The sequence below is a fragment of the Cygnus olor genome, chromosome 3 (genome assembly GCF_009769625.2).
Source record: "Cygnus olor isolate bCygOlo1 chromosome 3, bCygOlo1.pri.v2, whole genome shotgun sequence".
In the NCBI taxonomy this organism is placed as follows: Eukaryota; Metazoa; Chordata; class Aves; order Anseriformes; family Anatidae; genus Cygnus; species Cygnus olor.
Genome location: NC_049171.1, coordinates 37,871,717 through 37,885,669, shown reverse-complemented (window position 1 = coordinate 37,885,669; position 13,953 = coordinate 37,871,717). Strand labels below are relative to the sequence as shown.

Genomic DNA, 13,953 nt, shown 5'->3' with positions numbered 1-13,953 from the left:
ACTAAGGTAATTGATATATAAATCCTCTCAATAAAAAGATAGAAAAAAAAAATTTATTTACAAACAATTATGGAGAACACCATAAATACTATTAGAATTTGGGATGTGGTTTCAGAACAGTTGTAACATCATTTAGGCTGCCATTTTTGCCCACTGTAGCCCAGATATTTGCTGCCAACCCTTTCACTAGCATGTCCACAGCAGCAGAGGAGGCTGACTCAGCTGAGCACGAACCATTTTCTGTCTGAGATGTATCTGCATGACTTCCAGTGGCTGAAATTGCATCGGATTGGGGCAGGCCCACTCTTAGGTTCGCTATGGAGCAGAACCCTTGGACTCTGGAGCGAAAACCACATAAAGAAGCAGCAGTCATGCCAGAAAACTTCCCGTCTGTTGTGGGCAGGAGATTGTTCGGCCGTGATGAGCTGGAATGCTCCATGTGGGTAAGGCAGCACATGCCATTTCCAAAAAGGGAAAGGGTGTGCGTGCGGTAAGGTTTCAAAAAGATCTAATTAGAGACGAAGGAAAGCCGAATCATTTAGGAAGAGCTGTAGAATAGAAAGTTAGCTAGCTGGAGCCCTAGGAAACGTTAACAGACAAAAACAAGAGTTCAGCCAAGAACGTTTATTGTGAGTTCAGGAGGTGGAGCTGCATTGTTTCTGCCTTTATTAGCTGTACGTTTCACACAAAACCCGTAAGAGTACCTGGCTACACCACCAGCCTCCCAGCTCTCCCCCTCAGGACACCCCACCGCCGCCTCCCCCCCACAGCTCCCCTCAGCGGCCCGGCCCGCCACGGGAACGCCCGGGCCTGAGGCGTGCCAACGGCCGCCGGCCCCGCCGCGCGCGCGCACGCGTCTGGAGGGCAACGCGCGTCCCCGCGCCGTCCCCGCGCAGCCCCGCCCCTCAGCCGGCGGCGGGGAGGGGGCGTGGCCAGCCTCGTTCCCGCCCCGCCACCCGCATATAAAAGCGGCGCGCGCCGCCTGCGCCCGCTCTTTTCCTGCGGAGCGGCGGAGGTGAGAGGTAAGGGAGGCGCTGGCGGGTGCGGGGATGGCGGCCGGGTTTCCCCGTTCGTGCTCGGTTCCCCGGGGGGCTCGCTCCGCCGTAGGGCCGCGACTGGCAGCGAGGCCCGCTCCGTGGCGCCAGGCCGTCGCGGTGTGAAGCGCTGCGCTGCTGGCGGAGGGGCGGACTACAGGTCCCGGCGTGCCCCGCGCAGCCGCGGGGAGGGAGACGGGAGCGCGACGGAGCGAGCTGCGTGCGGCGGGAGGCGCGGGGCATGCCGGGACCTGTAGTCCGCGCGGGCGGCGGCCGCGTGTGCGGCGGGGGCCATCTTGCTGTAGGGCCGGCGGGGCTCTGCCCGTGGTGCGGAGCCAGAGGGGCGGGTGGCGCCTGCCTGCTAGAGATATAGAGCCGGGCTGGAAACGCTCTGTGAGCAGATATGTTAACACTTTAATCGGTGGTCTGTGTCTGGTCAGGGCCCTGCAGAGGCTGACGAGCAAGGGCTGAGCCACACAAATTGATAGGGGTGAGAGCAGCCCCTTCCTAGGGCGACACAGACTTCTGCTACACAGCTGTTAAAATTAGCAGTTCTAATGCTGATAAATGACTTTGCAGAAATGCAACAATGGGAGAGAGGTGTTTTAATAAGGGTTAGGGCTTGCTTAAAGAAGGTAGTGGCCTTAAAGTACCATAGGGTTGGTGCTCACCTTTGGGTCATGCCAGTATTTGTTGCAGAGGACTTAGCATCAGCGAGTTGCCTTATAGCAAATTACAGAAAGAGTTACTGTAAAATCCATGAATACTGCCATAAATCCTTATATTTTTTTAATGTGAACAATCAGATTAATATCTTAACTATTGATTCTTGCTTTTATTTCTAGGTAATGAGAAGAAAATAAGAGGGCTTTATTGAAATTATAAAAAAATTAAGGCTTAAGGTGATAACAAAAGGCTAAGTTTTATAGCAGGATGACTAGATAAGTTCCTTATGATTTAGGCAACATTCTGTTTGGTTCATGTAACCCCCTGATCAGTTAAGCATTGTGACAATGGAAACTTCGCCAAACCACAAGTAAATGTTCTCAAGTAGTTTACAACCAATTAAGGAAAAGCAGGCTTCTCAATGTATGAGTACGCTTTTGTTCATTAGTGTGCATGTGAGGAGGAGAAATCCCCCATGCACCTGGTGCTGCAATAATGTCGGATTCCTAACTTGCTCTTGCTGGGGAGTATTGTTCCCAAGTTCGGTGACAAAGGCGCCTTTTTCCTTCTTGGAATGCCAATGTAATTGAGCAGTAGTCCTTCTGGAAGAGCAGGCAATGCAATAAAAAGCAGCTAGGATTCGAGGCTATCTGTGAGCAGAGATTAGGAGGTGGTTGTGTTAATATATAAAGCTGTCGGCTTCATTCATTCTGTGTTGAATTAGTTTGTCTAGTGATAGCCCCAGTCCGACACTATTAGATTACTGTAACAGTAAAGTTCTTGTGTCTTTACAAGCCGTTAGTAAGCCTTGATTATTGGGTGCAATAATGTACTGTACTTAAGGGTTTTATGGCTTGAATTGTTTTGGTGATATGAAATAAAGCTTAGTAATCTCGTAACAGTGTTGCATTTATTTCATTTACATGGTGTAGTAATAGATGTTTTAGTTAGAAGCTGTGTGTTTTAAGGGTTATAAATGGCAAAACAAATGTTTTACTCCGTCTTGTTTCTTTTGCTGGGTGAGTTGATAGATTTAAATACTTGATATGTAGTTAAAATTGCATTACCTGTTTAAAAATTGAAATTGTTGTTTCTGCACACAGGATTTAAATCTTGAACTAACAAATTTTCATTAATATTTTCTCCAGAAGATTTTTAATAGTGGATAGATGCAGTTATTTTTACAATGCCTTTAATAAGGGATTTCAAGCAGATGTAACTTGTCATTCCTTTGTTCCTAAAAAATGGCTGTTTCCTGCTGGTTTCTAAAAAAAAAAAAAAAAACTCAAAATGAAGACTGAATTATTTAACATTTCATTACTTCTGAGACTTTCTAGGTCTCAAAATATGTATGATTTAATGGCCTGGTACTAAGTATTTGCTTATTTCAAGTACTAAGTTTGTTTACTGTTTGTTTTTTAGGTATGAAGTGGAAGTTTTCAATGATGACCAATATATTGTACAGAAGCAGTAAGGTAATGGATTTATTTTGTTGCTCTAGAAGTAACCTTATATCTACTGCTGATCAAAATAATAAATGCTTCAATTTCTTACTGTTATTCCCTATTTTTTGTTTGAAAGTACAGAATTTGTAAAGGGTAGGAGGTGGCACTTCGTATGACTATCAAGTGGGACAAAATGGAAAAATGGTTTAAACTGAGTAATTCATGTGTTTGTGTTTTACTCAGGCTAGTGCTTAGGTCAAGTGTTCTTAGCATCATTTCATTTGTTGTATCAGTTGAATAAACTTGAAGACCTACATGATAAATCAGTTGGTTAACTTGTGCTAAATGTACTGATCACAGAGAATGGTACAAGTTAGCTGTTTAGCATTGGGCATGCTTTGGAGCTAGTGTGTATCCACATACATGGCCATCTTTGAATGTAGTTAGTGATGTTATGACCCTGCAAAGTGGACAGAGTAGAATAGTTCAGTTGGGAGTTACCTACAAAGATCAAAGTTCAAACACTTAAGTACAGCATTGTGAATAAGTGTATCATAGACAAATACTTTGAAGCAGAAGTTTAAATGACTTGGTTCTTAGGGCGCTAATAGTTGCAAAAAGGGTCCAAAATCAATTCAGGTCAACTTTTTTTAGCATGTACAGAATCTCTAGTGGTTTTAAAGACTTATAGTCTAATACTGGCTTTGTATGAAAAAGAAATTATTGGTGCTTGTGTATCACTTCTGGCTTAGTAATGCTGTAAGAGATGTTTTCTGCTTAAACTAATTTCAGCTTAATTTCAATTCTAGCCCTTCATGGAAACACCATCAGAGCTAGAAGAATATATGGTACACACTAGTGGATTTTCTTGAAAGCTGTCTTTTGAATAATTTGCGGGGATACATTAATATGGTAAGTGGTGTAACAACATAAATGTGTGATCAAATTAGTAGGATTGTCATTAGATTTGGAATTGAATTATTGATGTATTTCAGGCATGTTATTTAACATGATTTGTTCTGAAATGTGTAGACTGGGAAGGCAGGTGTGAATAGTTTGTCATTTCAAGCAGCTCTTGAAGGAGCTGCTAAAATATCTGAATATACATACTAAATTTGACAAATATCACCTCAAAGTGACTTATTTGTCAGTGTGGACTTCACTGGAAGTTTAATGTAAGCGTTTAGGTGAAGGAAAGGGTAACGCCTGGAGATTACTTGTTATTCTGACTTCTTGGAAATGCAAAGAAATAATATCAGGGTCTGTATTCAGTTTAACTTAACTGACTCAAATGTGTGCAACTGGTGGCTGTGTCTGCAAAGTGAAAACTCTGGGAGGAGGGTGATCCACAAGACTAAAACTTGGTCATTCCTAATGGGCTGTATTACATTACTGAGTGAATGTGTTATAACTGATTGTTCTATTCCTTTCTAGAATGACATATGAGCAGTTTTGAATAATGGGAAAATTCATTATGATAGATTTTCTTGTGACAGCAGGATTTCCTGGTACAACAGATAGAGGTAATGTTTATTGCTGAAATGCCAGAACTGTTTGTTAATTGTAATGTATTCCCTCTCAAAGCTCTGAGTATTCCCTTTCCAGTGCATGTGTATGAAAGACAAAGCTTATTTTGTGGGATATATAAATTTATTACTTGTGTTGTGGCTCTGATATTAGAGAACTACTCTAATTATAAAAGTGGTGTATTGTGATGAAACTGCCAAACCTGATTTGTTGATGAAAAACTTCATACGGATCTGGCTTCTGAGATGAAACCACTTTTCTTTCAAAAGTTATTTGATCTTTCGGTTGCTCTCCCAGTTAGTGTTACTTATATGGTTGCCCCCATATACAAGCTAGATGTTATGAATAAGGACTTCAGTGTATTATTAAAACTCAGCTCATGTCCATGTTGATGTGGGCATGTGCTGTTGCCCAGCAAATAGTAGCACCTTGGAAGAGCAGAAAGGGAAGTTTTAGATCTGTTTTTTCAGGTATCCAGTATTAGAGCTGATAAATAACAAATGCTTGCCAGGTATTAAAAGTGCTGTAAGAACTAAACTAATTCAGAAAGACTAGTCTAAACTTATACTTGGAGAAGGGAAGAAATATATAGGTGAACACTTAAGGTTCCTCAAATGTGTTGGGAGCTGTTTCCCTAAACTTCATTCTTACACAGGTATCTGAACTTAATCCCTTTCAATTAAATGCACTTAAATTGCACTTGGAATCTGAACTTGTGGATCTTTCATTTGCAAAGTTAAAAATCTAAGTGTGAGGACAGGTTCTAATCTTGATATCTCACTACACATCCATAATTTTATTCCCTTCCTAAAAAAAGATATTTAAAGATCTTGCCTAACTACCAACAGCTTGCTTTGAAGAGCGTTCATTTTGAAGAACAGGCTTTGTCCCAGTGTGCAAAGTCAAAATGTGGGAGTGAAACTTTGTGCTGTAATGCTACGTGTAAAATGATGAATTGTTTAGACAGGCAGCATTACAAGTAGGAAGTGGAATTGCTGTGACATGGCTGATCTAGAGAAGTTGGAAGTAGCAAGCCTTGTTAGTAAAACTAACTGGTGCAATTTGTGTCTTTGCAGAGATGCTTGAAGGCTGCTGCTGGAAGGTATGAATTCCAATAAATGGTATGATTAAATTAAAAAGGTTGTTCTGTTGGAGTAATGCCCAAAACCATTGGTATGTTTGATCAGTGAAGAACCTGTCTTAAACCTGATTGCTTGATGAAAAACACATCTCTGATTTGAGATTAGCGTACTAGAATTCCTGAACAGGTGAAATATTGATGATAGACTTCATGGTTCTTGCATACCTTAAACTCAGTGAATTTGTTTTAAATGTCTAATGGCTATTTCTAAATGACTGCTCTTAAAACTGCATTGTCATGTCAACCCTGTTTAAAAGTACAAGGTGACATTAAAAAAAATCTATTTAAAATGGCATATTTAAAACATAGTGGGGTTTGTGTAAATGTGTATCATGGAAAACAGTGAAATGTTTCATCATCTATCTTGGTGTTAAACTTAAGTTCTATCAGTTCCGGTTCAAAATGAGATACCCAATTTCCCTGTTGATCACAGGAGAATCCTGTGTGGAAGAACGTTGTCTGGATGTAATTTCTTATGTAAAGCTTGCCTGTTGATAGATTTTTAGCTTTTTCTGGATTTTTTAATGCTTTGATACAAGCTGAGAACCAGGTATTAGCTAATTCAGAAATCAAGCCTTTGAGTTTTGGTACAGGGAGACTGAGACTTGACTGGTTAGTTGCCTTTCACAGTTTACAGCCAAGTTAAGCAGTAGCCAGGCAAGAGATGCAAGAAGACTCTTACTGTGGTATGAGAACATTTCCAGTTTGTTTTATGGAACTTGTGGAGTACTGATTCTAATCCAGTACATGTTTAATAATGCAGTTTGGTCTGTGATCTTCTATATAGATAGGAAGTTGTGTTTGGAGTGATGGAAGAAAATCTCTAAACTAATATATTTCTCTTTTCAGGCATGGAATTGGCCCAAACCATATGAACAAATGCTTTTAGTTTGTTCAGGTATGTAATTAAAAATCTTCCAAGCACTTTATCATTAGGTCTGAAGTAATTCCGGGTTAGAAATTTAGTACTATGACAGCTGCTGATACTTACTACAGTAATTGATTAATACAGTAGGTCAGTATAGTTACTTATTCTGTACGTGTACTGAATTTAAGACAACTTGTTTTCCCCAATGTACTGTGTGCCAGTAGCTGTGCCTAACTGTAGCTAACCTTTAAATCTACATGAGAAGTTCTAAATGCTTGCTTTATTTAAATATGTCAAAAGACTGATTTTGCATTTCAATCAGAAATGCTATAAAAGTACATCTTGTATTAGATTTACATTTGCCATACTGTTTCTGCATCTCATCTGTGATGATCCTATCCCGAACCTGAATTCCTTGCTGAAAACCCTAATCCGGATCCGGCATCTGAGATGAGACCAAAAGACTTAATTTAAGCTTCCTGAGAAGTATTACTTCAATGGGGTTTTAGGTGCTTTTGCAAAAAAAAAAGTATACAAAGTATATGCTTATTTGCAAGTTGAAATTTCTCTCTCAAATGAACTGTTTTATTTAGACATTGTTCTCCTTTTTCTAGTGATGAGTTGGAACATTTTTGTCAGTGCTGCCTGACAAATGTGGATGATCTGTAACTGGAAGAAAGTGTAATGTCTGAAGAGCTTTTCTCGCCTGGAGTGGGACCATGCTTTTTAAAATCCTACTGAGACAGTTGTTGCAATTGTTTAGCAGATACTGTTTTCAAAAACTGCATGTGAACCAAAATCACTGTCTGCATATTTAAAAAACACTTTTCCCTAAATAACAAGCTGCCAACTGTAGGAAGGATAATACTAGTATCAGAGAAATGAGTGGTGAGCTTTATGTGGAAAAGAAACCCTGAGTTTATTGACCCCCTTCAAAATATCAGTATCAGACTTGCTGATGCTGAGCATCTGTAATAACTCAAAACAATGGAAGTTGCAGGTAGGCTGTGCACAGTTGGTTACACAAATTTAAACAGTCTGATTCTTGAAGGTGGTGTCATCTGGGAGATAGATGAGGTGGTGGTGTGGAAACATAAACTTGAAACACTTGTAAGGAGGGAATTTAGGTGTCATGAGGGAAGTTGTGGTTACAGAAAAGGCATGGACTAAAGCTTCCTCTGCACTGGCTTCTGTATTGGTTGGGGGAGAAGGAAGGTGGGGCTGCTTCCTAGGCTGCCAGTTTAGTGTGAGAAGACCAATACCACAATGGAACTGTTCCTTTCGAGGAAAACATGTTTACCTGTTACCTGTTTGCTGTGCGAGGGGAAATGTCAGAGGGAGGAGTTGGATGCACATTGGAACTTCTGCTTGGAGCAGTCACTTGAAAATTAACCATGCAGTAATGTGTTAGCAGTGCATTTGTGTGCAGCAAACAAGCACTCCTCCACAAAGGGGGAGGGATCATGAATTGGTTGCCTAAGTTGTCTTTAAAGACAAATTATGTACCTAAGACACAATCCACCTTTAAGCGTGGCTGTTAAACCTAATTGTCAGGAATGCTTTCTAAAGGAAGGAATACAACGGTGGCATGATAACCAGCAATTAATAAAGCTACAGTTTCAGTATTTTGGTACATTCCAAAAGGATTCAGTAACCACCCTGTAGTCTGCAGCCAGAAATGACAGCATTGGATGCTAGCAATCAACTTCCTTTAGAAAGTTGGAAGAATTCCTACAGCTCATGGAATATGCTAATTTGTAAATAACATACCACAGAAATGCAAAACACTGAGCAGTAGCATCTAAAACTTTGGGGAGGTCTGAAATGAGTAACCATCTGACTGCAAAGATGTATACTAATGGTCTGACTGCAGGCCAGGTGTGTATTGGCTTGCTGAGTATCTCATCTGCTTTGGTTATTGTTAGTGAGCAGTAACCAGCTACTTTGGCCAAAGCCTGCTCATTCTCCACAAGTAACTGTGTAAATCAGTCTGTTGGATGTATCAGAAGCTGCAGAATGCTGTTACAGAAGAACTCGATTGCTTTCAACAAAATCGCCTATTTTTGTTAAATGTTGCTGAGAAAGGGTAGGTATTTCTATGTGCAATGCTTTGTACATGCTCTTTCTTGAATAAAGAAGGATGTGAAAAACCTGCCAGCTGTTGCACATCAGGTCTGTAGTCACTTACGGAGTTCCTTGGCAGCTTGTACTTTGCAAGAACTGCAGAGGCAGTCTGGCCTAGCTGCACTGGTTGGTACAGGATGTACTGGCCATGTGACATTCCACACTGTGCTTGACTGACTCCTGGACAGTGTAAACTCTGCTGATGATTATGTGCTTCAGAAGTGTGGAGGGATCAGTCTCCATCTAATGTCCACAGCATTCTTATGAGGAGATCTTGATGCTGTTGACAGCATTTGGTGAAGCTACTGGGATGGTAAGTTGAAGTTGCCAGTCTTTGCAAGGTCATTTGCTTGTCTTCCTGGGGGGAGGAGAGGGAGGGAAGATATTGAAGACCAGAGAAATGGATATGGCAGCAATATTTGGTAAGTGGCATGTTAGATGTTCTGAAAGGATCTGTCCACAATTTACATAACATTGGAGGGTGGGTTAGAAGAGCATTTTTATGGTATGTTTTTGGAGTGTAAAGGTACCGTCTTTTTGGCTGAAGCTAACATGAAGCTAATATCACAGAAGCTTTTGAGGAGACTTCCACAATGTGTATATCCAGTAAAATTGGGGATGTGTTGCTGTTTTGTGTTCAGAAGACTAGAGAGTTTGAGGATTGTGGGTAATGCTTCAAGTACTTAAAGTATGTCACATCAATCTTGTTCTAAATCTTCCCAAACATTCCTTGGATGTTTGATCTAGAATTGGCAGTATTAGACAAAGGGTGGCAGGGAATCATGGTGTGTCTGTGCATCAGATGGTGGAAGCCTGTCAGTGAACAGTGTTTGATCATGAGAAAGATGTGCACTTGGTGTAGAAAAAGGTAGATGTGGTCTGTGATGAGCCTATTAGCTGTTGGCTGCAAACCTTTCACTACAAATGCTCACAGGGCTGCAGAATATGGTAACCAAGGAAAAATGTACATTAACAGTATAGAAATTCTGATTACAAAAATGAACAAATATTCTAATCATGAGTCTCTACCTTTGAGGTTTCAGAATGACTATCATAGAAGGCATAGGAGATCAACATTGTTAATTTTGAGATGGAAAGAAAAATAGTTGAAATAATGGGAATGTTTGCAAACCACTTGTGGGTCTAGTTCTGGTATGCTGGTTTTGACTGATAGGATACATATCCTTATCTCAATTTGTGTTTGTCTAGTTATGCCATGTATTCCAAACTCATTGCATGCTGACCTTTCTATGTACAAAGGTACACTGGAGTGCTACAAAATATCGTGATGTATATAAGGTATGTAAGACTTCAGATTCTGCGGTAAACAATATGAAAACACTTTTGCTTTTTATGCTTTAAATAGTTGGTAAAATCTTGCATTAACCACTGCTGGTGTTGAACTTCACTGTCACGTGAGCGTTGGGCTGTGATCCAAGAAAGCAGTGGTTAGACAAACTTTGTTCTGGAATATTGCTGTGTCTTAGTAAGTGGGCAAAAGTATCAGTGTTCTCCTGAGTGTTTACAAATGAAAATTAGGAGTATCTTGCAAATTCAATGAAGATACAAGAATGGCTGTGCACAAATGCTTTGCTACTGTGTAAGTGATAAGGTCACTGTTAAGATGGGAGGCTTTGTCTGGAGAATGTCTTGCCTGTGGAGATGCATCATAAAGAGTTCGGAGTGAGCCAAGTTAAGGTAGCTGCAGTTACCTTTGCATGACACCCACACTGCAAAGTGAGTTGAAAATGCTGCTTGAAGTAACAGATTCTAGTGAAATCTTAGTGTACTGTTGGGCTACCAGCCTGCAGTGAGGTGTGCTACCTGGGCTGCACCTTGGTGCCCCAGCTTCGGAGGGGATGTTGCCTTCTTTCAGACATGCTCTTAATAGTATAAACATGCTGTATAAACCTTGATTATGAGTTTTACTGATAATGATGGATGTTGAAATTAATAGTTGATAATGAGTTCCAAAGACAGAAGCTCAACAGTTTTTCAGGGATAGAGAAGGACTCATTTATGTCAGACTGTAGAAGTGTCACAGCAGACTGAGCAGTGTTAAACTTTGCCCATGGAAAGGAATTCTGTTGGAGAGCATTTAACCCTGAGTTTGGGTTAGTAATTTTTCCTTGTATACCCCTTCCCACAGTTGAGAGGACAGCATTTGAGTTGTATTTTGGAGCATGAATGAAGTTGGCAGGTGAATGTTACTTCCAGGTGAGTGGAGTGCAAGTGGAAGCTTTTGTGTGCTATGTGTATGGCCAGTGATTTGCATTCTACGTAGTATTAGAACCAGTATTGTGAGTGTTTGCTTTCCTTAGATGTACACTGGAAAATTAAATCAATTTTTTCAAATGTGTTTTTAGTTGCTAGTCCAGTTACACTATCAGAGCTATGAAGACAGTGCTCCTCAGCCATTGTTTGAAACTTCCTGCAGGCTCCGGAGGACAAAGTAGTATTTTATGCTCAGAATAATGGCTGTATTGAGTGAGACAAAATCTGCCTTGCTCAGTATTCTGTTTGAGGATGACTAGTATAAGAAACGGGAGAAGGATAGAGATCCTTTCCAGCAGTTTGCTTGGGAATTTCCTGAGGAGATTCTCATTTGTATTTGAATGCTACTTGGCAATTATGACCTGTCTCCATTTAAAATTGTGAAACATGAATGTTGAGCATGGGTTGTGAGATGTGTGAAGGTGTATGCTTGCAACTGCAGGGCAATGGATGTGGGGAGCTAGGAGAGGCTCAAGTAAGTTTTTATTATTATTTGAAGCTGCCCTAACACTGATCTTGATTTCAACTTTTAGCCTAATGAAAACAGCAATAAGTGGAGTCCAGTTAAGGACCCAGAGCTAGGCCAGCTTGGAGCTATGTCAGAGGTGGAAACTTAGATTACTGATGCATGCTGTTACCCTTGGTACCCCTGAGCTTCAGCCTTCTCATAGATTGATGCCTCCACAGCACAATGTTTTACTTGGGATTGGATTTCCCTGTAACTGAAGGAGCATTATCTCTGCAATGGCAGTTTTAGGGTTGCAGGTGGAGAGCGATTAGTCTGTCCTAAAGTGAGGTTCAGTCACTGTAGTGAAAAGAAGCTAACAGATGAGTAAACTGAAGTAGGACAAATGCTCAGGCTTTATTTTGAAACTGGCAAGTTGAGTGGAAAGTAAAGACTGTATTTTAAAATATCTGAAGATCATTGGAGAGGAAGAAAATACAGCTACAGTGTACTTTGTCACCTCTTTGCTATTGCTAACAAGAAGTTTGGTTTGTGGGAGTTCTCCCCCCTCTTCCTTTTCTACAGTTCATAAACCACATGTAAAAAGCTCAGCAGCAGGAACAGGAGTTACCTTCAGAGCATTTTAAAACAGTTTTTGATAGGGTATCACAGTGCTGAGAATGTTCCCTCCCATGAAATTTTCTGGGGAAGCAGTATCTGGATTTTTTGAAAAAAAAATTTGAAGTACTCTTACAGCTGCCAGAAATAGCTTGTCTTCATTTGTATGCCTTTGAAATTTTGTTGCTAGTTAGGTCCTATTCAACATATTTTTTGCTTATTTGGAGTACAGGCTATCAGGTCACTGGAAGCCTTTTTTTCCCTATGTAAAGGGATCTTTACATGAAGACCTTCAGGCAGCATTGACTTCAGGGTGTTTTTGCCTAGTTAGTGAAATACTGACTAAATGAAAATTCACACCAAAGGATTCAAAAAGGAGATGCTCTTGAGAATGAAGGTTTCATACTCAAAATCCATACTACTATGTCTTAGAGCAGTAAGACCAGCTTAACTTACCCTCGTAAATAAGGTTCCCTGTAGGGCTTGCAGCCTCGGGGCAGCAATTCTGAGGCTGTAACATACTGTGGGTGATGTCCTGCGTTAACCCATTTGGTTTCAGATTTTCCTTTTAAGTACCTCTAGCCACAGTTATGTGGAGAGTCTTTCAGCAGGATGTTTTTAATGAGCTGTGGTGTAAGGACCATGGACTTTGTGATGGCCATTGCCTGACCAACTTCAAAAGAAAAAAGCCTGTTAGCTTGGGATTTGAGTTGAGGAAACTTGACAGTGACCAAGACTGCTGCCTATAATGCTTTATCTTCACCTATCTGTAAAAAGAGAATGTACCAAGACAAGGTTTTCTGTTACTCTCAGATGACTGTTGCAAGAGTGTTCTGGTCTTACCTCCTGAAAGAAATGCTGCTTTTCTGAAAAGTCTAGTCTGGGCTTTCTAGTTATAATATTACCTCTGAAGTGTGACTGTGAAATATTAAAGTATTGATTTTCAACTAGGAAAAAGCTTTTAAGTTGACAATAGGTATATGCGTATTGGTCTGAATCTGTAATTTCTATATCTACTGCTGTAGATCTTTCAAAGCTTTAGGCTATCTCCCGGTGAGCTTTCTTAACTCTCAGCCAAGACTGGAACCTTGGTGTCCAAAAAGCATTGTTGTCCGCAGCTTTGTCTTTATCTCCTCAATATCTCCATCTTTTGTACTACTGCTATGTTAATCTGTGCTGCATTGCTTTTCTGATGTTATGTAGTAAGTGTCCTAAGAACCAAAGCAACAATATAAAGTTACAAGAGGTAACTACATAGCTGTTCAGTATTAATTGTGGTAAAGCTATAAGAGCAACAGCATATGAAACCAGTGAAGGGAAGAAAAGTCTCTGGGCAACTTTTCTGCATGGGGCTCAGGGATGTAGTAATAAAATTCAGGCACCTTTTGTGCTGTAAAAATGAGACCAGTTCCTGTAATTGATTTGACTTGACACTGTGATTGACTCTTCAGAGGTCAGGGACAGCCTGCAGATAAGTTGCTGATTTAGTAGCTTGCAAGTCTATGAAGAATGACAGCTAGCTGGGAATCAGGTTGTTTCAGATGTGGGAGAGAAATACCTCCACTTCTGTACTGATATTGGGTGCTCCATGCCTGAAATTTCCAGGCAATGAAGTAGTAGTTACAAAAAGGTGAAAGGTGAGTTTTCTTTTTAAATAAACTCACAACACATCAAGGCAAAATATTAACTGTCCTTTTATAATGTTCTTAACAAGAAAATAGTTCTTTTCAGAAAAGTTTTAATTCTGCACAACTGGGCTCTGAATTTGCTCTTCTTGCCATGACTATTTTGAGGGCTGGCTGGGCAACAGG

At 40.5% G+C, this 13,953-nt stretch overlaps 1 long non-coding RNA gene and 2 other non-coding genes across 6 annotated transcripts; all 3 read left to right on the top strand.

Moving 5' to 3' along the window:
- Positions 1–970: 970 nt before the first annotated feature.
- Positions 971–8,833, top strand: LOC121067719. 4 transcript variants are annotated; one of them, XR_005818408.1, is made up of 7 exons: positions 971–1,022; positions 3,123–3,175; positions 3,955–4,057; positions 4,580–4,668; positions 5,749–5,774; positions 6,663–6,711; positions 7,296–8,833. It is a non-coding gene; the product is annotated as an uncharacterized LOC121067719 (long non-coding RNA). The 4 variants fall into 4 exon arrangements; XR_005818411.1 differs by lacking the exon at positions 971–1,022 and adding an exon at positions 1,429–1,524; XR_005818409.1 differs by lacking the exon at positions 971–1,022 and adding an exon at positions 1,323–1,427 and having other exon boundaries at positions 5,749–6,711.
- Positions 4,853–4,919, top strand: LOC121068855. The gene has a single exon (XR_005819115.1). It is a non-coding gene; the product is annotated as a small nucleolar RNA SNORD50 (small nucleolar RNA).
- LOC121068854 lies at positions 7,063–7,133 on the top strand. The gene has a single exon (XR_005819114.1). It is a non-coding gene; the product is annotated as a small nucleolar RNA SNORD50 (small nucleolar RNA).
- Positions 8,834–13,953: the final 5,120 nt, after the last annotated feature.